Here is a 26835-nt window from a genome sequence, read left to right on the forward strand (position 1 = left end):
TCAAAAAAAGGCACAAATATTTTGCTTAATAGCTGAAACCAGGCCAACAAATTTTGCTTCCTGAATTAGACTAAGAATAGTACAGAACTAGTAGTGAATTCTTCACAATGTCCAATCTTTGTATCTTCATAAAAAGGACACAAAATGCTGCAGTTCCAGTTTGGTAACATATGTGCCCATGTTCCACAGGACATGCGTAGTGCTAAGTAATAGTTGCCAGGACAGATTGTCCCTTCTACCACCCTTTTTACTTAAGGAGACTAAAAAGAGACACTCAAACAATTATACATAAGGACCTTTACAGCAGCAGAGAGAAGACAGGTGCATTTAAGTTAACCTTTTCCTGAAAGCGAGCAGGATATTGCCCGATGGACCTTCTTTCCTGGAGAGAAAACCAGCTTTGAAATGTTTCAACAGGCATTATAGTGAGTCCTTTTTATTAACTTGTGGTCTTCTAAGGTGAACTGTTGGACAACTTAGAGGCAGCATAAAGTATCAGCCCGCTACTAGGGGTGGAAGAGAGCAGATTTCTTCCACGTCTACTTTTATACCAGATTGGTCTTAAAATAAGAGAGGCGTCCTCTCACTGCTGGAGCGATTTTAAGCACTGGGCTGCTTCAGACCATTAGTGCCACAGTAATGATGCATGTGAGCACATCCAAGTCATTAGTGCCAATGGAATTTGAAGTATCAGACAGAGCTACCTTATTATTGCTAAGGTAACTTAAATCACCCATAGACTATGCTACGACTGGAAGAGCTAAATGAGCCGGACCACATGAAACATCTTAAAAAGATACCACGGAAATTGAGGGAAAAAAGGAATTGTTAGGAGTTGAGCTGTATTCACTGGCTCTCTTCACAACTCAAGCAAGATTAAAAGTAAAAAAACCTGGGAGGAAAAATGATGACTTGCACAGTACTGAAAAATTCGTGGGCTCCATAGGAAGCAGGAAAGGGGCTTTTGTGAGTTAGATAGGATACTCTCCACATACATCAGGGTACATCAGTATGGCTAAGCTGATGCTTTCTTTTTTAAATCCAGCCATGGAAAGCAAGTCAGCTTCCAGTGCTTTCTGTCTAGCAAAAGGCTTAGAGCCCATGCATGCTCACCTGACTTAATAAAAAGGCTTTTGTAGCAGCATGTAGTCTGTTCTCAATGTATGCAGTAAATTTTGTTTTATTTTTTAGTTACAAGGCAAGACTTAGAAGCCTAAGTTCACATAAATCTGCTTACTATATGTCAGAATTTATATATTTAACACACTGGCAAAATTCAAATAACAGCAATTAATTTTCAAAATACACTGAGAAAAATCCCATAGCCAAACAGGCTATTGAGGTAAAAAGTGAGCCGCACTTTCAAATATGACCTGGCAACTGGTAAGCTCTTAAGACATGTTGTGGAAGCTGAACATAGGCGTGACAATGTGAAAAGCTATAATGTTCAAAGGACTTAGCACACATACAGTTCCTTCTACAAGCTCCTACTAGATCTATAAGCTAGCCTACAAGGCAGGATACAAGGCATACTAATGTACATACTATCTTTAAATAAACTGTGCCAAGAAAGCCTAGAGGGTAGGTGGGGAGATGGAGACAATAGGCAAGAGGCTGATCACAAGCCTCCTGAAATTAGATGTGCCAATTGTTTTGGTGATGACAATTGCGTATGGGAATTCACTGTCAGACTTCACATGGCACAGCTTGTACTGTAACCACCAAAGTAGCTGGCTGTCTTGCTGGGCTGCCAGCATGCATCTTCAGGGTACTACATGGTCTTAAATTACGTTTTGAAAAGCCACTTCACTTTATATATCTCTATACAATTCTCTATACCTTATTTTTCCAAACAGGGTCAGAGTAGCCTTGCTAGAAGTTTTCTGGCAGTGATGTGCAAGGCATAGTCAAAGGTTACTACCGCAAAATTCCAGGAGGACCCAGCAACTCTAATTTAACATGAAAGTGGTCAGAACACTCAGTTCATGAAGATGGAGAGATATTATATGAGCAGCTCTCCCATGAGTATAATGGAAAAACATCAAGATTACAGACTACTAATAGCCTTACACTCACACTTGATCATGACTTGAAAATAAAAAAAAAAAAAAAATCAAAGCTAACATTTTGGATTAAAAAAAACTCTGTAAAAACAGATTGAATGCCAAAAAAAAGTAAGTTACTAAATCTTCTGGATGTAAAAAAAAAACCCAAACAATTTACATGGAACAGAAAATCTGCTTATTCTCTAAATGCACTTGGCTATACTAGTACTGTAGATGTCCTGCTGTTCAATTTTTAGGAACACAGATTTTATTCTCATTCATATTCTTCATATCCAGTACAAATAACATCCCAAATGCAAGCCAACATGTTGGAGCATGGTAGAGTGATTAGCCCAAGTCAGGATCCAACTGTTTCAATGTATTTGAGACATAACCAATACATTACTCTTTGTATAAAATACAGTTCAAAGGGTCAAACTGTATAAAATACAGTTCATAGGGTCAAACATTCAGTGTCCAACTGGCAATGGTCAGAGTACCATGAGGGTCCACCCTGCTCAACATCATCAGTAACCCAGATGCTGACAAAAAGGATACCCTCAGCAAGTCTGCAGATGACACTGAACTAGTGGGACTAGATTACAAGGAATCACAGGGCTTTTATTCAAAGGAACCTTGAGAAATTCAGGGACTGAGCCAACAAACCTCATGGAGTTCAGATGGAGAAAAGCAAAGCTGGGACAGAATAATTCCATGTACTAGTGCAGGCTGGGAAATGACTGAGTAGAAGCCCTGCTGAAGAGGACCTAGTTGTTATGGTGGGCATCAGGTTCAACGTGAGCTGAAAGCGCAGTTAGTGTGATCAAGGCACGTTGTGTACTGGGTAGTGACCCATTACACAAGTGTGACCAGGACAAAGACAGAAGTTATCATCAGTCCTCCCATCAGCACAGGTGAGGCAACATCTATAATACATCCAGGTTTAGAGCCCAAGTTGAAAAGAGAAGGAGAGAAACCGGAAAGAGCAGAGAATTACTAAGATGGTCGGGGTCTAAAATACATAAGCAGTAAGAAGAGGTTGTGTCACCTGGGCTTGTGCAGGTAAGGGGTAGTTTAACAACAACAGTGTACTACTGCTTAATGTGGAGTTATTTAAACTCTCCTGTCACGTCAAACAACATAACAAGGGCCAATGGCCACAGATTGCCAACTGGGAGGTCCGGGTTGGCTATCATACATGTTTTCACGAAGGTGTTGACCAATGGAAAAAGATTTGCCAAAGAGGTCGTGGAATCTCTGCCCATAACAGTTTTGCACAGCTCAACTACAGAAAGTCATAGCTGACATGATCTCCTGTGGATGACAACCCTGCCTTGAGCAAGAGGTTGGACTACGCCTCCAGAGGTCCCTTCCATCTAGACTGTTCTACATCTGAAGTCTCAGTTTAGTGACAATAGAGGCACTTTCCTGCTAAAGTACTGGTATGTTCCCTGAAGAAGGCTCCCATGTGGTTCTGTCACACAGTGAGGCCTCGATTTCAAGCAAGTATGCTTAGTACACACATTGCCTCGTGTCCTAAAGGTCTCCAGTGAGATGCAGTATAACTGGGTGCTACAGCAGAGGAGTGACCTCATCTCCTTCCCCTGCACGTAGTCATCATCCCATTTTACTGGAGCACCTTCCCCATGTAAACAGTCTTCTCCTTCCAGCCTTGCCTTTTCCTCATCCATCAGCACTTCAGACTCTTCTCACCATCACATCATTCCCTTTCTTTTGCCTGAATAACCCACTGGTGTTGAAGTTACATAAATAACTTTGTGCATCATTTCCTTAACTTGAGATTTTTGTATTTTAACAGTGGATACATTAGACTTGGCAACTTTAAGTTAACAACTCTGAGTAGACACTATAAAATTTCTTGGTTATTTTTATGCTACAGACTCTTCAGAAAAAAAAAAATACTTCTGGCATAAAAACCAATCTATCAAAAGAAATAAACAGATCTCTTGAGAAAGCTAGGCAGCCAGTGTAGACTCAACAGAAACTGCTCTGATCCAGCAAGAAAGTTCCACATGGGAAAGATTACTTCCAAAAGGGTCAGCTCTCAAAGACTTAAATTTTTTAGAAGCACTCTCCACATTACTATTTCTAAATCTAGGAAAAAAAAAAAAAAGAACATTTTAATCTCATTAGTGCATGTCTGATCAAAACCCAGTTTTCAGAGAAAGTCAGACCTTGTAGTAATATATTTCTAGTTTCTTTCCCTCACTTTTGCTAGATAAAGGAAAATTGAGAACTAGATCTAATTCTCCTAATTTGAGAAAACTGATGAGGAATAAGTAGTAGAACTGAAAACTGATCATTAGCCTCATTTTTGTATAACAGTTGCTATGAAACTTTAGCATATGTATTACAGTTGGAATCTTCCTAAATGCTATGTCACAAATATTTGTGTTTTACTATGAAGAAGAGTTTTGATGGAAGACACAGAGGTTCTAAGAAAAATAAAACCCTTTTCAGTTGCGTTGTGCCATAATTATCATGGTCAATGCTAACTTCTACATTAAGATTTCTCAGCCTTTTATATCTGAGCCACGCTTTTATTCCTCTCTATCCCTTCCTATGTTTGACTACCTATCTGCGACATCTATAGAACAGCATAAAGAAGGCTATTAGGAAAGCCACAGATGCATTTTAAGTGGCTCTTTACTCCATTTAATAGCTGATAGTAATCACTATGAGCCCTGTCTAAAGCTAATCCTTCCACAGATTTTAATGAGGCTTGAGTAAGGTCCAGATGATCAGTCAGTCCTCTGTAGACCTGGGTTCTCCCAGTAAGTTCACCTTAAAAAGTTTCCAAGGGAAGTTATACGTATGTGTCATGCAGAAATTCTGAGTATTTAGCATTAGTAACTGTCTTTGCATTACTATTCCCAATACATCATGCAGCAGTAGATAAAGAAATCAACTCAATTGTGCATGCTAATCAATGAATGAAGCAAACCATCACAAGAGCCACTGACAGTCCTCTCCCCATCTGTAGCATTTGCCTAGTTGCTAGAGAGACTAAAGGAATTAAAATTAAAGAGGAGGGGGAGGAGGGAACCTTTCACAACCATGTAACCCAAACTGGAATAATTGCTAGTACAAACAGGCTCATTTTCAAATATACATGGGTCAGAAATAACAGCACAGCTCAAAGCAGCTGCGGTCATGCTGTTTACTCTCCTTTTTGACATAAAAGCCTTTTCCTCTGTGAACAGTTCTTAATGCAGAAACATCTAAATGTATGCTAATGCCCAACAGAGCAATAACTTCCTTTGATTGATTCAACAGTACTGAAAGTACCAGGAAAAAAGATCAAACCAAGTATTATACAAACAACCAATGTCTTCAATATGGTACGTGTCAGCATGAAAGCTGAAAGGAGTTGAACAAGCCAGCTACTAATGTCTTACACGGTTCTGAAAGTGGCAGCGTTCTTAAGTGCTTGCAGATAAAAGTGTTTTTCTTAAGTTGTGACATCAATTTATAGAGTTCTGTAATATAATGAAAGTGCTTTGATTTAACATGATTTATGAAGCAAAAGCACTTCTGGTGTCTTCAGAAAAAGCATAGGAGTTTACAATAAACACAAGATAATTAAGTAATTTTGCAGCCAGTTACTCTCCTGAAATCATAATTAGGAAAAACAAACATGACCTCCCTCTTTCCTTTTTATGCTGCTAAAACTCCTTCTGTCTTCCATTTCACTGACTCACCTTTCTTTCAACATCCTTTCACTAGAGAACTTCATGACAAACTTCTGGCATTACTTTAGTGAAGACATTTTCAACTTTCAACTAGCCCCAGTACCCTATTTTTCTACAAAGCTGCTATAGTGTTTACAGAAGAACACTACGACACACAGAAAAAAAATAAATCTGAACAAATGGTCTATGGCTCTTTCAAGTGTCATAAGTAGTACAAACTCTGGCTGCAGTGTGTTATGTTTTATCCTCCCAGGGTTCAGCACGATCTCTTTTTTTTTTCCTGATGTGTAATTGGAAGTTATTTAACTACTAAGAAAACAAATCTCTGGTTAGATTTAACTATGTCCCAGATGCACAAAGCGCATAAGGATAACTGAATGGTTCCTTTAGGTACAGACAGATGACTAAGTCCACTTCAGCGGATGGAGATAAAGCTAGAGGAGATGGAGGCATTTTGTCCTCTGGATAACTGGCAGAAGGAACAACAGGAATAGGACTTAGACATCAGGATCCACTATCCTGTCCTCTTCAAGCAGCCCAACAGGAGAGCGTACCTTAGCTAAACGTGATCTCAAAAAAAAAAAAAAAGGTAGGTGTGGTTTGAAATTCCCACATTCTAAAGAGGACACTTAGCTTAAGCCTGCTTCATAGGGTACCTTCAGTATATACACATACCAAAGCCAGTCCTTAAAAGCATCTAAACATATAGAGGCCTATTTCATGCATCTCAGACAAATTCAGGCACAATAGTTACTTGTCAGCTCTACCAACAGCCCTTTGTCTTAGTCCTTCTGGCCTTGTCTGGGAAGTGACTAGCTAGAAGCCAGATGTTTACAGACCTTCAGCACATCAGTTGTTAGGCAAAGCTTTAGAGTAAACTGTATTTCTGGACCTAGGAATCTCAGCTCCATGTAAGGAAATTGCTCAGTTATGTCCAAAAAGGAAACAACTTTATAAAACCGCAAAATATAAATTAGAAAACCCTCATTGTACTAGTGCATAAATCCACAGTGTATCCACACTCATATTAGGCAGATCATCTAGTTCTTTGTATCAATTTAAGAGAAAAGAGATCTAAAAATGGAGGCAGGGAAGATCAAATATGTGGAAGTGCTTTCAAACAAGGACCCTTTATCTGAAAAAGGTAACTAAAAGTCAATATATTAGAAGTTCATTTGATGAGGTGGGGGGAAGAAAAGCAGCTAGGCAATGATTATTCATAATCTCTGATGTGCAAGAACTTTATGGCATCCAATGAAATTGCTAGGCAGATTTATAAGCAAAAGGAAATACTTTCTCTGCACAGTACGTAACACCCTCTGTCCAAGGTGAGATTATAGACTAATCTCTAATTGAGATTAAATACATCCAGAAAAAAGATTTACAATTTAAGAAAGAAAAAAATAATCAAGGATTATGAAAACAAGATGCAGATACAGCTGCCGGCAAAAGAGGTTTCACATTCACTAATTACATACAAATCCCGAAGGCAGCTACTACTGGTCACTTTGAAACAGAAAACTGGGTTAGACTAGGTCTGGTCCAACACAAGCCTGGTTTCATATACAGATGTCTAAGACCATTACTTGACAACTACAGCAAACGTGAGTTTCTATATAGATTTAGCACAGTCAAAGAACAGCTATACTGAGGTATTATCTACTAAATCTGGACATATCCTACTAAAAACCTCTTGGAAGAGAAAAGCTAGAAGCCAGCTCACATTCTCATTCTAGAACTGCAACAAACTGGAGTGCACTTTGTGCAGGAAAACACGATGCATTGTCGTGTCAGGGAATTGATCTCTTAGTGCTTTGAACTGAAATCCTGACTGCAGTACATCTGCTTTTCTACAAGAAATCAGTTATCGCTGATTAACAGTGTATGATAACAACTTGAAAAATTTGTAAAACAACTTAAATGTACAAGAGATTTTTGAAACATTACAATATTTATGAACACCGAGAATTCATGTTTCTTCTTCTACTTACATTGCCTATTTTTTTCCTGGGGAAGGGAGGGTTTTCACAGAAAAGAATTAAGTCTTTTCATGAGCATTATGGATGAACCTGCCTGGTCTGCTATCATCTCCTTGCCTCAGATGTGGCCTTTTCGACATCTGGCAGAGCACAGGTCAGTTCTTACGCTCCTGTGTTGCAGGGTCCCTTTCACTCTTGTTCTGTTCTAGGCTTAAGTAACTCTTCAATTTTTGTAAAATCACACATCTGAAGGTTGCAGTAACCTTTAAGAATCAAGTCTTATGACAGGATAATCTAGATCTTCACGAAAATATCCCAAGCTAACAACTTTAATAGAAAACTAACTGCAAAGAAGGGAAATTAAAGGATCTACCTTCATTCATAGCCTGTGTACCACAGCTTCTCCTTTGCTTCAGCACTAACAGACAAAAATAACAAGAACATGCAACAATCATGGAAAGTTTTAAGCAGAATATTCAGGATTTGACAGACTTTAACCATTACAAGTAAGGAAGTCCTCTCAAGAATGAGAAGCCTGGTAAAAAATAAGAAAGCACAGCTACTGCTATTCCTAAAATAATTCAGACAGCTAACAAGGAGAATTAAATTTGTCATCCACATAACTTGGCATTTACTGATATTTTTGTTCCTTATTTGCTTTGGTGGCAGTTTTCTTACATACCTAATTCAGCTAACACCCTTCCAGAAGGCAAAGCAAATGGGAAAGACAAAGCAATGGAGAGGAAAATCCCCAAGGAGCTCTCACCACCAAAAAATATAGTGGAAGATTTTATTGCACCATGATTTTTCCCCCCAAGGACTCAGTCTGCCATAGTGTACATACAAGAACACACCAAATATTTCCCCTTAACCATTCTCGAATCATCCATTAACATAAAAAGCAATCTCAAAATCAGCCAAAACATTAAACCAGTATTTTGCCAAAGTACATTTACCTCAGGTAATAGCTTTATTCTTACTTCAAGTGAACCTGAAAAGCAAATACACTGTGCAACTTGAATACAGGTGCTCACCTGATCAGGTGGGGGAAGAGTCACCGCTTACAGGACAGGAGAATGGGAGGGCAGCGGTTTTGTTACATGGCAGTGGATATTCAGACACGTGGCCTGCAAGGCTCTCAATGTAAAGTGTATTAACTGTTCTATGACAAAACGTTGCACACCACTACATAACTGAAAGACTTCTAGAGCTCAATCTAGCTACCTTGGTTTGGATAATCGCATCCACTCAATACTCCATTTGAATAAATGTCAAAGGGCTCTTCAGTCCACACATGGTGCAACAAAATTTGCATCAGGCGGACTATTTTCCTGCTATGGAAAATTTCCTGTTATCTGTCTCCTTTACTAGTGTTTAGCTTGACAGAAGCTCCTCAGCTTTACTACCAACATACCTTCTAAACAGAGAATACTTGATGGAAACAACCAATTAATCCATTAAAGGATATTTTTCCTTCTGCTGTATAGATTTGCTAAAAGGGAAAAGAACCTGCGTGAATCTTTGCTTTCAATGAAGCACTATGGAAAGCAGACAAAAAGCTTACTGCTTCCAGAGCACAGGAAATAAATACTCCTCTCAGTGCTCCAGAATCCCAAGGAAGCTTCCAGCTGTGAAATAAGGCAACTTGATGACTTCTGCAAGAAATGAACCAACTAACACCATATTTTAGGAAGTACGCAGTAAGACACTGAGGGTCCGTTTTGCCCAAATAATTTTTCTCCTGTTCCTGAAAGAGAACTGTGAGGTTTCCTCAATCCAACTTGTTGTCACAAATGAAGACTTTTTAAAAGGGCAATATATCTAATGCCACAGTGAGCCTGGAAACTGCTCTGGCACATCCATATACCAGTCATGTTTGCAGTGTCTGCTGAAATCTCATTCTACTTCCAGTAAAAGTGTTTGCTTTTGAAACAAATTGATAGAAATCAAAGTTTCTCTGAACAGTTTAAGTAAAGGAAACCACACCAGTCCCAAAGGGATTAAAATTTGGAGAGACCAGTTTGATCCAGAGACTTGAATGATCACTAAAGAAAGCAATTATTCACATTGTAATATGTTTACACCAGATTTTGGCCAGATTCCCCCTTGTATTTCTTTAATTATGCCTGTATAAACAGAATTATTACACAGCCAATTTGATATCTTCTACAGTTAGGGAGAGATGTCTGTAAGAAAAAATATTTCTCATTAATGAAACAGTTTTTTATAAAGGGTCACTGAAAGAATGCAAAGTCATCTCCACAAAGCAGCTGAACCTCACAGAGCTGCAGGGTTCGGTGAGAACGACCTAAGCTGCAAGCACGTTAATACACAGTCAGCTTCCTCCTCAGCATCCTGTCAATACCACCAGGGGCTAGTCTTATTTCATTTACATATGCCATAAAAATCTTTCCTGGAGAAGAATATTGCATTACCATATGCAGATTTTCAACCAGGAAACTGAACTTGAGGACAGCACTCATGAGACTCAGCTCTTTAAAAAAAAAATCTTGTAGGCAAGGAAAAAGGAATAAAGCAGGCAGTAAGCTAGCATACATTTCTTCTACACTTTTTTCTTATTAAAAACTTTTCTGTTCATAAAGACATTAGATATCTGCACCAAAAGAAAAGAAAATGTGTAGAAGTCTAATAGTGCCATCTGTTTATTCTGGTACATGAATGGATAAGTTAACACCAGCATTCCTCACTGTACTGGCGTCCTGTCAGACAGCTGCCCTGCCAGGAGCCTTCACTCTCAACGTCTGCAAAAGTTAAGCAAGATATCCTGCCCAATTTAGTCCTGGGGCCCCTCCTAGAAGATCCTGTTAATTATGCCAAGGTCTGTTAAAATTATGTACAGGGTTCTTTCAATGCATGTCTACTCAGCTAAGACTAATAGTGCTCCAATACTTTTGGTTTGTCAGGTCTCCAAATGAAACAAATGAAAACCAATGGAGAGATACTAAGTGTCCCCATACCCCTTCAGGAATGGATTTAACACTATTGAATTACTGAACAGAATGCCACAAAGAAATATAGGCTTTCCATTTCCTAATGCACATGATCACTGGATGCCTATACTGCCCGGACAGCAAGATTAGCCTCCCATATGCTCCTACCTACTTGACACTACCATCTACAACAGTGATTTATACAGCTGGTGTCAAGAAGTTCATTATCTCCACAGATGGAGCAGAGGGTTTTCAGACTACTAGAAGCCTACACCCTGGGGCTGAAGTGGGTGAAGGAAGCTAAAAAGCTGTGAAAAATACAGCATGATGTGAAAGGGAAGGGAAAGGGAAAAGCCAAAGAAGGTGAGAAAGTCGGCACTGGAAGCCTGTAAGACGCATGTACCCAAAGTAGGAACTTAAATATCTACAGCTCCAACTGTTTAGGAAAAGGTCAGGAAAAGCCCAAAGACAGGCTGAGGGGCCTTTGTGAGAAGGAAAAGAAGGGAAAACAGGGGAAGAGGGGAGAAAAGGAACAAACTACTAAAAGGTCATGACATGAGACACTGCAGGTTTAAACACAGACTGAAGCTATTTCCTGTTTTAAAACTGAAAGTATTGATTAATATCAAGAAGACTGATTTAGGACTACGTAAATCAAACTTTGAGAGTTGAAATGCCAAGAATGTTCTAGCTTTTAGAAAAGGGTGGGAGTTTGCTTTTTTTCCTCGTGTCCCCCCACCCCAGTAACAGCTTTGTGTAAACACATTTAGCCTAATACAGGAGTAGAAAACAGTGTGAGGGTTTTTTTTCCCCTGTGGGGAAAGAAGGGATCTTGGTGGCAAAGACAAAATTAAGAGAGACTTTTGGATCACACTGAGCCCAAAGGCAGTTTCCCATGAAATGAAACAAAAAAAACCCAAAACAAACAAAAAAAAAAACCAAAGCACACACCTTTTCCAGGGAAGCAGTGCTCTTTTTTAATGTTCAGTCTTGTTTCATCTTTTTCTTTAATTTAGGTCCACTTGTATATAAAAAAAAACATTAAACACAAATAGTTTTGCACTGGCAATTTTTTGAACACTTATTTTTCATCACTGAATTCATACAGTTGTTTGCTTTGTGTCCCATCCCCTAAGGGTTTTTAAAAGAACGTTGCTGTCTGTTGCCCACCTTTCATCTCATGCCAGTCCTCTCCATAAAGCAATGCTAGTGCCCATTTATTCCAGCATAAGCTATTTCCTCCAAGTTAAGTGCACTGTAGTACTTACAAAGACTTTCCTCAGTCACTACAGGTCACCACCACACATTCAACAGCAGCATCCTTTTAGTCCCATGCATTTGCCACACCACCCCATATACACACAGTGAAAGAGATGTTTTTTCTCTACTGACTATGACTACCCCTCTTCAGTTTAAGAAGAATAGGATCACATTAACTCTCAAATTTTGATACATCGTAACTCCAGAAGGAGCTCAAAATCTTGCCGCATGACCTGCTAATATAAAGTTAAAGAAACATACCAGTGAAATGCCCCAAAGTAATCTCAGGTTTGAGCAACAGCTAGTGCTGCAAGAGAATAAAACAAAACTAAGCTTTCATATTCTAGCTTGGTCTCCGGTATGGTACGTCACAGCAGTTAACTCTCCCCAGACAAGCCCTTTCCCTGTTATTTGCACAAACGCTGGCCTTGGGGCAAATTACCTCTGTGTGTTCGCAGGCCTCCTTGCAGCCGACTGAAGTGTCTCCTCCTGTTTGCTGCAGCTCGTGGCCTGACACACACCACTTTCATCAATGCATCTGTGACTATCTCAGTCTTTTTATCTTGCAGTGCTTTAACATCACACACCTTAAGCTGTTACCCGCTACCAGCCAGCGCAGACCATCAGAGGGTACTCTGGCTAACAGGGCTTTAACTCAGCCTGTACGAACTCCCCAAGTTTCACAAATGGAGGCAACTTCTTACAGGAGTTCTGCTTTCCCTTGACACTGCCTCATTTTGATAAACAAAGTGACATTTATGAACATACTTGACAAGAACCCTCCTCTCACACACACAGTTCTGTGGGCTCTTCCCTTTAATCCCTGCCACGCATTCAACCCACTCACATTGCCTTCTGATCTGCTGCACCTATAGGCACATTTTGTCTTACCTTTGTAGCAGAAGTGATGTGTGTTGGGGAGATCTACTTGTAGAAGCACGTTCCTGTGTTGTGCTGTGTACTTACCCCTACACTATAAACGTCGCACCTAAGAAATGCGGATGCCTGACCTGCACACCACCTCTTCAGTCCCAGTGGTCTGCTTTCCCTCTCATTTGCCTCTAAGACTACTTGGCATAAAAGCTTGAGCTCAGCAAGTTTGTCAGACCCAAATCAGGCCACAGGCGAATACTCATAACTTACGGACACCATGGATCCACACATCTTAAAAGTGTGGGGAGAGACACCTGTCCTTCAGTGATTTGCAGATTTGGGGGAAGGGCAGGAATTCTGTCCAACTTAAATCTCCCTTGGCTAATATAAGTTCTCTTAGAACAGAAACATCACAAATACTGGAGACCTAAAAAGGGCAAGTTTCCAATTCCTTAAGTACTTTGGTTTCAGAAGCCTTCACACCTTCACTTTCCATCCCAGAAAGCAAAAAGTTCTGGTAAAGCAATGTTTGTTCCTTGGAAGATTAAATACCTGCTTCTTAAAAAAAAAAAATTCAAACCAAAGCCCCACAAGCATTTATGATTCCCGCTTCCCCTACTGAAATATCCTTCCTACATTTTTTTTTTATAAAAATTAATTACAACCCTTAAAACACATGCTCTTTGTTCTTCAGTTCTCAGGCAGATATTTTTCACACTCATCTGAATGTATTCAGATCTCTTAATGTTTCGACCAGGCTTTCTGTTCTCTTGACTAAAGGAGTTTCGTTTGCAAGAAAATTGAAACCTCTATTAGAAATCTTTAACACAGATTTCAAGGTCATGGAAGTGTCTTGAAGCAAGTCATCTTCCAGCTTGATGTCCAACTTTCATTTTTACACAAATACAATAGGGGATCCAGTTACAAGGGACACTGCCCCAGTGGTATGAAATTTATCTCCTCACTTGCAGTATTTCTGCACAGTTGCATGAATTCTTATCAGCAACATTTAACCCTTCAGTACAGCTCAAAAGAGCCATCTGATTGCATCTATCTGCAGCTCCAGGGCCTTTCATGAAAGTCTCTCAAGAAGCATGTTGCACGGCTACCCAGTCCACTCTCACATTATCCAAAACACCAAAGAGCACAGCAGAATCGTATTGTGAAGCCACATCTAAAGACTTACCCGAGTTGGATAGGAGCAAGAAATGGTGAAGATCTGATAGGGGCCCACTTCGTTGCCTGCGCACACATCCTCCTCCCAAAACCCACCTCTTGCATGTGATACGAAGAAACTCATAAGCTAGAAACTGGTGGTAAACGTGTTCTAAGAGAGCAGTTCCTGGTTCCATGCTGTAAAACTTTGACCAAGGCTAGGTTTGTGGGCCCCCTGCTATGCTTCCTTCCTTCTCCACGCAGTTTCTCACACAGTCCCTCCTGGGTGGTAGAGCAGGCTTGGCTCTTTGGCCGTAAAGAAGGTGACTTGAAGATTCATAGGACCAACACTTCTCAGTGCACTAAGAGATGCACCAGATTTCTCCTCCACACCGCCTCCTGGTTTAACATTTTCCTCCAGCATTTTACGTAACTGCATCAATACAATTTAAGTCTTCGCTTTTCACAAGAACAAAATCATTCTGTTCTTTGCAACAGCTTTTACATCCCTGAACTCTGCCAGACTGAACAATCTCACAAGTTGTTCTTCATTCATGTTTCTAGAATGCAAGTTGTCCTTACTACTCCTCTTTTTTTCTATTGGTCCACACTATCTGCATGCACTATTTCCACGAGCATATCCCCGTTTCTGCAAAAGCAGAATCAGTGACTGTTGTTATCATGCAAAATTTACTACTTTTTTTTTAAATGGAAAAGTATTAAGTGTCTTTTTTAATATTCCACACTATTCAAAGCTGTTTTTCATGCTCAAGGAAGACAACTGGTTAGAACATGGCACACAATATGTTTGAAATAATTTTTTTCAACATAACAGGTAGAAAATTGGTAGAATGTTTCTGCACAAAGCAAGAAAAAGCTAAAACGTTACATGACAAGATATTTAGATTAATCTCTAATGCCATTCCAGCTCAGAAGCATATTATTTTTTAACTCGTTATGTTCCTGTCTTGATCTTCATTAATTCAATCTAATTATCACAGCATAAAGTAAAAGAGGAACTTCTCCTTTTTTTTCTAAACCTAGAGAAAAAAATACACAAAAGTTATTCCAAAAGCTGGTGAACATTTGGGCTGGAAAAAGAAGAAATGGTGGGGGTTGGGACAGATACTTGTAACGAACCAAGAGCAAAAATTGCAGAAGCAAAACAGTTTGACAGCGTAAAAACCAGAAGAATCAATGGAGTAACCAAAGCACTTACTTTTACCCACATAGTTTATTAGAAAAGTATTAGGAAGAGAACAGTAGCTAGCTTAGCAAACGTATACTGAATATATTCTTTCCCTTCCCTGTTTTGACCCAGGCACGGGCTTCCTTTTGTTTGCGTTTTCAGGCCTGCTATCCATATTTGTAGCCAGCTGTTACTATACCATAACACATTCCCCCTGCTAAATCCCACAGAGCAGGGCTCTGTGTGTCGCAGCGTTTGAGAAGAATTGTCTCAGACAGATGTCAGTTCTCACATTTCTCAGTATCCGAAGCTGGCACTGAGCATCCCTCCCCTTGCCTGGCTGCTTTCTCTCCCCTCGCTGGTGGGGACCTTCTGTGTCTGAGAATGCAAGTGTCACAGCAAGGGCAAAACACGCATTAAGTTGCTTCACGTAAATTGGTCAAATTAGGAAGCAAAACATTTCTGCTGAGGGTTATTTCCCTCAAGGTAACAGAACAATGTTAACTCTCTAGTAATAATCTAATTCCATCTTGGCCATCTCTCAAGCACAGATGCTGTTTTGTTTTTACTGTCTAACTCAGACCACAATGCTTCGGGGGTTCCTTTGGATTTTGTTGGGGATTAGACCTTTTGGGGGCTGAGGGCAGTGGAAAAAAAAAAGGAAGGGAGACTGTGGAATTGTAGCTTGTGCTTCAAATTCATTGCTTTATACTGTGAACTGCAACTTCCAGATAAAAAAAAAAACACACACAAAAAACCACCAAACTCCTCACTATTCCTTCTCACTGCCGCAATAAAATTCAAGTGCTATGCATTTTATTCTGTAGCATACAGCTGCCCCTACTGCAGATAAATGGGATTCACTGTCTTCCTTCCCAAAAAAGCTAGACACTTTACAAGACAGTGTCTCCTTATGGGTACAAGAGGAGCCATAAACTTTCACGTTATACTACAAGCAAAGGTATTTTCACCATCCTGGAGGGACAGGTAAAAGCATGATCGCTTATATTAAACTACAAATAATTTCTAACGAAATTTTCTATTAGGCTCCCATAACTCAATGCAGTATGACAGCCAATTCTAATAACAAGTTACTAATAGCAGGAAGGCAGGAATTTCGTGTCCCCTTCTACCTTATTGTTATGAAAACCTGTGTAAACTAATGTTATTAATTTGCTATGAATAAAGCTGTAGCAACAAAATGATTCCATTATTGGAACCCACAAAGCAAAATCCTCCTCAAACCACTTTTCCGCAAAACAATTTCAGGAACTCAGCCAACCCTACAACAGAACATGCTTAATTCATCATCATTCATGGGAAGAGAAAAATATGAAGTCCTGAAGGTCCATTTACACTGAAAAAAATAATTAGATCCATTTATTTTAATTCCCAGACATAATGGAATAGTAGTATAGTTAAATCCAGAAAACACACAATGCAAGTAATTTTGCAAGTAAGTATCATCTAAACAGCAAGTACTCTCAAACAAGACAACTGGAGTTTATACAATACTGCCTATAACAGGATGCTGAAGAGACCTTACCATAAAAGCAATACAAATATTTGATACTTGTGTAACAGCAAACTTTGTGCTTTGGAAAACAGATATAAGATACTACTAAAACCCACCTTTATACTACACTTCATTACTGAAATATTTATTATATTATTTTATAATATGGAAAGTTTTCCATATCATTAAAAAAATCTGATGACAAGACATACAGAAAGAATTCACAAGAAATTGTATCTATCAATTTCCTGTCAATGTCTTCATTAACAGACGATAGAAGGGTTTTTTTTTCCTACTAAAGTTATGTCCTATTCTGAAGTACAAAATACTGATGTAAAAAATAAAGGATTTATGTCAAAATCATGTAAACATAAGGAAAAAATTGTTAAGCAGTACCTAAAGGCAGCTATTGATGTTAAGTGGCAAGTGTCTCTGCATTAGCCTGGTCCTGTACATTACAGGGCCCATGCTACTACTGTCAAGAAAGCAATATCAAATAGTTGTATTAAAAGCTACTACATGAGCTATCAGCTTTCAAATAGATGAGCATTGAAGTCTTTAAGGCTATTTCAGATGGCTGAAGTAGCCAACTGCCCAAAGGCTGCAGTTATGCCCAATCTATACCAAAGAAACAGGTTCAAGCCTGCAAACAAGCATCCCAAAAACAAGTTCCCCTGCTTCTAGTGGAGTATTCAGTTTTACTCTGAAGGCACTCAGCACCATGCTGAATCCAACCTCAAAGAAAGTTTTATCACCATCTGAAAGTATTCCTGTTGTATGCTTATTTTTAAATTGGTGCCTGGAATTTTCTTCAGTAGAACATATTTTGATTGCTCTTAAACATTTATCCAGAGATCCATTATTTCATTGCTTTGACATTTCAATCCAGTGTGGCTCATTATATTAAAAGTTTAGTACACAATTGTTTACAAAACCATCCCAAAATCAGAACCAAGCCCTCCACTGCACATGCTTCTTCCTTCAGGGAGAAAGGCAGTATAAGAAGTTACATGAATCTCTTGGCCAGTTTAATACTTACTCTCATTCTGAATTTTTTTTTTTTTTTTAAAGTAACACTTTAGATGGTGAATAAACTTTTACAATACCTTCACAGACTTGAAGTCAGAGTCAAAATCTCATTTTCACCATTGTAAACACCCTTGAAATGACTCCCAAATTTCAGTAGTTTGTCCCTTAAATACCATCTTTTTACAACTTCAAACATTCTACCAAGCCTTTTACCATTATTTGTTATTAATGAAAGCATCACAGGTCCGTCACTGCACAAACTTGATTTAGAATCCTAATCCCACATTGTGTCAAGCACTTAGCATCTAACAGTAGGCATTTAGCACCTCACAGAATCAAGTTGTAAAGAGAATTTTATTAGAGAGTCTTTAAACCACATCTACAGCCAAACTTATACCCCCAGAAGACACAATTTGGCACCTGGAAGAAAAAGGAGAATAAAGTAGAAAATACTGAAAATTACTGGGGAGAACAAGGAAGGGCAAAGACACCACACATACCCACCAGGCAATTTCTGCTTTTTCCTTCCTTCTTCTGTTGACTTGGTTTAAAACAGGAAGGTGTTTTACTGCTCTATAATAGCTCAGGTCCCTTGCTAGACCACCACTAACATAGCCTTTTCCCCAACATATTACCACCCAAACAGAGCACTACCCCCATGTCATCCAGCAGAAGCAAGTGAGGGGCAAAGCCTCCGATGTTTCTAAGAGCTGCATTATTCCAAAGATCAAGGAAATCTGAAACATTCCCAGAGAGGATACAACAGCCCTTCCCTGTGCAGACATTTCACTCTGCTTTGTAGCAGAGAAGCAGAAGAGGAAAAAACAGTTGCTCACCTACTCCTCATATTTGTGTGTATATCGGTTACCTTTAGGGAATCACCTTGCTCAACGTCCTCTAGACCCTGGCAGCTGCAGGTAGTATCTGCAAATCCACGTCTGAGGTTACGTATCAGTGGCTGCATTCACACTAGAGTGCAGGCTAGTTCTCTTGAGTTTATGAAAACCTGCCCCACCTCCACAGTATCTTAGAGCTATGTGTGGCAAAGACAAACCTTAATAAAACAACAATTCCTTTACAGCCTTTCAAATCACTTTGCTAAGCCACAGCATATACTGATATCAAACCTCTTGGGAAATAGCTTTGTTAAACTTCCAAAATTGAGTAGTTGCTCTTGTTCAAATGTTTGGAAAACACAGCTAGATTGTTCGGTTAAACAACAAGAACATGGATAAGCAATTTGATGTTTCAAGTGATTATTCATCAGGGCTGATTTCAAGATAGATTTGCATTTGTTTCTTTTACAAAGAAGATATTTCGTACATAAGTATTCTGAAAGACACAGTACTTGAAGAACTGATGGGTTTAGCTCAGAGATCCTAAGAAAACAAAAAAAGAAAAACCAGGACAGGGTCAGCAGGAGGGGAGAGTAATTCTCACCTGTAAAACCACTTTCGGTTAAATACTATGCCTGGCAAGTCAGTGTACATGACGAGGCTGCCATCCTCAGGGGACTGGGAAGCTACTGCAGCTGACTTCCAGAGAGGATTTATGCCTGGACCTCCACAGAATAACTCATGTAAATTAATTCAAGAATTGGCTAAGAAGCCAAATATTAAGATGCCTTAAATTGTCTTCAATGTTATCCTCCTCAATCATAGTCGTTTTCAAATGTTAGACTAAAACTAGATTGTAGAGTCATTCAAGCCTTCTAGTCATAGTGCTGTACAGAAAGTTCTCCAGTACATTTCAGAACAAAAGGTCTCTAACATGTTGTCTGACAACTACGCACTCAATCAAAGCAGTAAAATCAAGAGGAAGAAATGGAAGCTTCTTACCTTTTAAAGGTATACTTAATTATTTCTCTTTCAACTGCCACAAGTAGTAGTAGCATAATTTTAATCAGAACAGGGTATAAACGTTACGTGTAAGTTGGGAGACAGAACACAAGAAATAAGACCGTTCCAACCATTTTTGATACCTTGTCATAATTTGGGATCAGCCTTCTGGGAAGAACTACCCCTGCTCTTGACTTTCAACCATTCATCCAGCTTCTTGCATGATAGAGCTCCTTTCCCCAAAGGCACTGTCATGCCAGCTGTGAACAGCACTTCAGATCTAGTAGCAGACAATTTCATGCCCAGTTCCTACATTTACTGTCTTACACACAAGCCATTAGCGTCTTCTCTAAACTGACTACTCCACATCTAGTATATCCTTTGTCCTAAAGATTCATTTAAAAAAAAAAACCTCATCCAAAGAGCTTTTATATAGTTGTTTGGTTTTTTTTTTTTCTCCCCCCCCCCCCCCCCCCCCCATTTCAGTATACAGAGACAGCCTCTATGCCACTTTAACTATTGCTCCTTTTGGTGCAGGAGAAGGAAACCAGAGACCCCATGAACCTGATTTAAAAGCCCTGTTATGCTACTTTTCTTCATGCTACTTGTGTAGCATAGAAGTCTGTGAAAAACACAGAAAGAAAGCAAAAACCCTTAAATAAGCTGATCACAAGAAAAAAAGATGTGCTCACACACATAGCAGTAGATCGGCTGTTCAAGAGTATTCAACTTCCTGAATTCCAGACAATGATGCCATTTGTTAGAGAGAAATGTCTAGTGAAATCAAGTTTAAAAAAAAAAAGATAACACCCATCAAAAGCTAATGAGTTTAATCAAAGATAGGCTTGGGTTAAACAAATTTGGAACTTAGTTCAGATTGCAAGTCTAAGAGAAAGTTTACTATAAATTACTGTTTTCCCACAATCTCCTGTGGTAAGGTCTGAAGCCATTGATATTCACAATTATCTACTGACACACCAAAACCCCAATCACCAAAACAAACACAGACCTCAATTTACAACTTGTGATTTACTAACCAGCAAAATCCAGCCAACAGATCTGAATGTAATCACAAAACCAACAATCCATTTACTGCAAAGTATTTACTCCACATCAAGCCTTCCAAAGGTATCTGTTGTTGAGCTAAAAAGGAGTTAGCAATAGAGCAGAAAATGCTAAAGTCACAGTAGAGGTAACAGTCTGCAGTGAACTTTCCGTACAGTGAGATACTTGAGGAGCTCGGTAATTAACGTACCAAAGTTCATTCAGTTACAGTCTTTATACAGTGGGACAAGTTCTTTTTACTACTGTATAAGGTGACTACTTTTTTATCTAGGCAGGCAAAGGCCATAGGAGAATCGCTGTCTAGTTGGTGAAGCTGGATAAGATTTCTTCTTTTTAGGAACATTAAACATAAGAAGCCACTAGAAAGACTCATTCAAGGTTGTTGTAGATCCACTATTACAAACTAAATTTTCTGCAAGAGGCTTTCCAACTCACTTACCCAATTCAGTAATTACTCATCACCTAGATAATGTTGCATGAAGAGAATAGACAACATTTTGACAATAAATCCATGTTTAAACCTCATTTTTTTTCCTTCCAACTTAACAGGAACACTTTTATTGGGCCAAAAATCTCATTCTACAAGTCAAGAAAATAGTGTTGTCTGTTCTCCATATGTCTTGTGAGGGAAAAGCTATGTCTACTGTACAACTCACACTTCATGTTCCCTCTGTTGATTCCTGTGACTGACGGCCATGTACATCTCTGACAGGCCCCAGATTGTAGAAACTGGGCCTCCCGTATAGATCCCAGGCACCAGAAATACTCCACGCAACTGTATGAGATTCTTCCAATCTTTTTTTTAAACCCCTGCCTACTGTAAGAGTGTACAAGCTACATACATGTGGAAGCTTATTTAAGAAATGTTTGCCTGTTCATCATAAAGATGTTATTAAGCAGTAGCATGGGATTCTTCAGTTCAAATCTACTCTGGATTCTCAAGTAGGAGCCATACTTAACATCTGCAGGTCTGAAAACAAAACAGGAACCCCTACTCCAATCCTCATCATCTTACATCAGCTACTGCAATCCTTTGCACTTCTACAAACCCTGCCTTCCCACACAACAACATAAAAAGCTGTTTCTAAGAGATCACTATTCATGATCAAACTCCGATGTCAATTAAGTCTCATTTCATTTTCAATATCCTTCCTGGCTTGCCTGTTACATCTTGCCTACAAACCAAGTGGCCTACCCTTTACTTCAGCTCTTCATCACTAATCTCTCAAGTTCCCCAAAAATCACTTTGCCTGAGTTTGTTCCCTTTTTGCTCTCTGTACGTCCCCTAAGCACCTCTGTAGGCACTCTACTTCACCCTCGAAGTTTTTTCTTTCAGTGCAGCAACTGCTCTGCGGCAATAGGTGCAGAAAACTTTAGTCATTAAACATTCAGTAACTAGGGTTCACATTTACATTCAGAGTCACCCTGTAACAACTGCAAGCAGCACAAAACCCATCATATACACTGGCGGTCTCTTTTCAAGGACCGGCTTTTGGCAGAAGTCTATGAACTGCCTCATGCAAAGTTTCCTGCTGGAGCCCACCAAGGTTCCATCCTTCATTAGCTGAAGGATTTTTCCCTTTTTCAGTACTGGCAAAACTCAAAGCATCACAGCACTGTTAATGAAAATTATTGGACAGTTTTTCAAATGCAAGACATTAAGAAATATTCCGAAGATGTTCTGAACCAATGGTAAGGCAAACCAATGATATTAGGACTTACTTCAAACCAGGAATTTGAAAGGCTTAGTAGGAATAAGTCCTCAAAATACTTGAATTATTTGATAGAAAGAGTAGAAGGCTTTGAAAAAAATTTATATCAAGTAATTTTTCAAAAGAGTAATGACAAATGTTAAGTATTTAGTTTCATGTTTGTCTGTCTTGATTATCTACATTAAATCAAGCAGAATATATCAGTGGACTTTTTGGAGAAAATTGTTCATTTTTTTTCCATTAGGGAGCTTAAACTTTTCTTTATAATGAGCATGACCAATTTAAAAATTGCTAACACTGGACTTCCTCAACATTACATGTTTTACTAATATCACATATAAAACAATGAGTTCCCCAAGTTGTAGTAATATCAAGCATCAGTTACAACAGCATCTAGTAAAATGTTTTGGCAAGACTGACAAGTATAGCACTATTAGATCCAGAATTGCTCTGTTCCCTGAAAGCTAATGAAGTTCTGAACAGGGGATCTATTGAAACTATTGACTCTGTGCAGCATAACACAGAAAAGGACGTTGATGTCACCTACTTCTTGCCTACACAGCTGAAGTGCGTTGTAATGTAAAAATACACTGGAGATCATTCACTTGCTTCTCTGAAATACCCACAGGCACCATACACATACACTCCCACACATGGATTTGGGAGGGAGCAGGGGAAACAATTGGCCTCTCCCTCCCCTCCTCCAGGGAGGCCCCTACAGACAAAATAGGAGAAAACTTGTTTCATTGAGCCACTTACTATTAAATATTTTGAAAGAGAGCAGTTTGCATAAACACCAAGTAACAACAGGCTGAACTGCAGCTTAGCTCAGGGCATAAACTGTGATAACTACCTCTTTGTGAGAGAAACTTTTAAAAGCAAGTTTGATTTATGAAGTATTAAATGCCCTCATTTGTTATAAGTCCTAAGGGATACAGCCCCTCAGCATCTTTGCAGAACCAGACTGCTGTTTAGACAAGCATGGTCTTCTGAACAATAGCCTCTGATTTGTTACGGTATCTATGATCCAAATTTAATTCTTACCCATAGTCTTCAGCATGAATAAGAATTCAACACTAATTACAGTTGCCAAAGCACGTCCCTGAATTAGTACAGCAGAGGCATACATACAGCCAGGTAAAACATGCTGAATAAACTTCCCCCATATAAGAAAAAGCCAGTTCTCTCTCTTCACTAAAACACACACATCTTTTTCAGCTTGTTTTTATACTGTCTCCTAAGATCTAACCACTCCATCCTTTGTACTCTGTGTTTTCTTTCCAGCTGAGCTTGCAAAAAATCTGCATTTAGTATCAAGTTGTGAATTTAACTGATGAGCTGTTTAGCCTCCTCCTTTAAATCATTAATAAAGACATTCCATCTAACTGAGCCTGATACTTATCCTACAAGCACTGTTCCCTGCCCTGCAGCTCAAATTACTGCCACATCTACTATTTTTGCTTAAGGTACTTCAGCAAGTTTCCAGTCCATGCAATATTTAGGCCAATAAAGTTTTTTTTTTTTTCTTCAAAGTTTTACATGGAATTTCTTCCAAATGGCTTGCTGAAGTATTCACTGCATACAATATTCCTCTATCTGCAAAATACTGTAACTTGATTTTTTAGAAGGAAAGCATATGCTTTTTGATTTACACATACCAGCATTTTATCAACCACAGCTCTATTATTTTCAAGTCTATCAGAGATGTACCTTCCAGTGCTGGTGTTAATATTTTCTGTAAGGATGGATGCAGAATTAACATTGAGGACTCTTACTGTTAATATACATATACAGAGCCAACTTCTTCGCAGCACTCTGCTGAGCAGATATACACAGCCTGGCTACCGAAGCCTAGACTTCACACTATGCAGTTTATCCTGTTGAAGAAGCTGGTGGCAGCTGCAGCTAAACTACTTTCAGCACCTAAGCCAGTTGGATATTTATTTAATTCCACAGCCAAACAGCAGTTTGTTCTTGTAGTTTAAGATATTAGTGCTGCATTTCTTTGTCTTATCTGTTACTACCACCAGCCTTTCAAAACCCACTTGCTAATTTTGTAAATTCAGTAGCTAATCCCTAATGCCTTTGTGTTTAAAAATAAAGCTACTCTTCATTTACAGATGTGCTTTACTATTGTGAAACAAATTCCCACCCACAGATCTGCAGAACCACTCCACTGTCTGAAGCCATCCTGGAACAAACAAGATGTTAATACAGCCTCTGATGGCACAAAGCCTGCAGGAACAGGCACCATCACATACATAACCCTGATTTTACAGAGTGCTGAACTACAGGAAGGTCAGGTGTCTCAAGTCTCCATAGCAAATTGGGAGCACAAATCAGGTATTCAGGCTTCCAAAACAAGCACCACAGATGCAAAGCCATCCAGTTACTTCTGCTGCTCCTTGGACAGTGTTCAGAATGTGAAAGGCAAGAACATGAAATAGATTCCCAGCCTGTCTCCTTCCAGAGAAGGCATTTCTGCCTCAGTATCTGTGATCCTGCAGCCTGCCAACTTCAGCATTACAATTTGACTTTCACATCCTCGTTGAGATTCATTTTTCTAATTAAGCTGTGACTAACCCTCATGCAGACTCCACCTTTGCAAGTTTGCATTGAATTGGAAGAGACATGCCAACCTGCATTGACTTAAGAGTCAAACATATATGATTCACAGGCCTATTAATGCATTACACTGAGAAATACAGCCTTCATGGTGCTAGCACTTAATGTTCCACATTCCAAAAGGATCTTCTCATAATGCCAGGAGATATGGGCCCAAATCTCTAATTTCATTGCTGAAGAGTCCGAGGCAGAGTATTCATTCATGTCACTGGCACCACTGTATGAATGGTAAAGACAAAAGCTCACAGTATAGAATTCCTAACAAACCATACTACACACTATCTTTGAAAGAGTTCCTTTGTCCTCATACCTCCCCCCCCCCCCCCATTATTTAAGGAGGTGAGAGAATTATCAACAGTTTGTAGGCAAACCCTGGGTTCACACTTGGACATCAAAATGGATCAAGGCATTTAAGAGCTTAACTAAACAAGTTAAATGACTAAAAAAACCCTGATCTCTGTACAATGCTATCCAAGCTATAATTCTAAAAGACTGAAGGTCAGAAAGCTCACTTCTTTAAAACCACTAGAATGTACAAGAACAGAAGTTCTCTTTTGTTCAGCAGCTTTCCATTCAATAAAATTCCCCATTTGTCTTTCCTTTCCTAGACTTCTTTCCTCTTGCTAATCAGTGCCAGCCACCAATTAGGACTGACAATAGAAGAAAGTCTTTTTATGATCTTCAGTCATCACTACATAAAACACCATGCTGTACTCCATTCTGTGCTCAGTTCCTTCTTTTTCTCAAAAAGAAAACTTAAAATAAGTTTACTGGTGTTTTAATCCTTTTCTTGTTCTCAGGCCAAAACCAAAATTCTTTCCAGTTCTCCCATTCTGGACTTGGACTGCGAATACTGAGCATGCACACTGGGCTTGCTGGCTGCAACTTCAGCTAAATTGCTGCTGCTGCCACTGCTCCTGCTCTCTACCATCTCATAAAATATTGACTTCTGTAGTATGTACCCAGTAAAGAGGAAGAAAAAAAAAAAAAAAAAATCAGTTTTCCCCTAGACACAGCAAATTGGCAACAACATAACAGATCAGCCTGTCAGGTTGGTATGCAAGACTAGCATCCAAAAATGAACTGAAGAGACAACATGAAGAAGGTGGAAGGGCATATGGGGAAAACAGGAATGCAAACAGCGGTTGTACTAGAGGAGAGTCAGACAAGAAAAGGAGACTATGATTATGAAAGATGCAGTTTGTTACATCTTTAAAACTCTTATTACAACGGTGTTATTAGAAAGCAGTATCTTGTATCAGCTTTTTACAGGGCAGCCAGTGATGGTCTGTATAATTCCATTACACTCATCTACCCTGAGAAATTTTGGCATATACACTGAAAAAAGTTTAATAGTTACAAATACAACCAAAGTAATTAGCAACCAACAAAATATGGGATGAGAAAATAGTCAAGTATTTGTACAAAAAGGCTGTATACCTTAAAGCATCAGCATAAATTTGTAGAACCCATGACAGAATCCCACAATAAAAATGCTCATTTGTTAAACACAAAGTCACAGGAAAAGCTTGATGAGGGGCAGAGAGGAATAAGGTGGTGTACATTAACTGAATCCATTTGAAACAACATAAAACCTGAGCAAAACAGATTTCCCAGGTAGGCTTTCTCTTTCCCCCTTGCATTCTCCACTCTCGGAGCTCACTGCTGTGACCCCAGCAGCTTACATTTTTCAGCAAAGCTCTCCAGGCTCTCTGCAACTCCCTCTACATGAGGAGCACCCAGGAAAACCCACGCCGCAGTAGAGCACATGCTGAAATGACAGACCTGCCTCCATCACACCATGGGACACCTAGGACCAAGAGGAAATGCTCGGCCTCTTCCCTGCCTTCACACATCGACTTCATCTGACCCTTGCATGTCAAGG

This window comes from Platalea leucorodia (genome assembly GCF_965183815.1).
Source record: "Platalea leucorodia genome assembly, chromosome: 2".
NCBI classification, from domain to species: Eukaryota; Metazoa; Chordata; class Aves; order Pelecaniformes; family Threskiornithidae; genus Platalea; species Platalea leucorodia.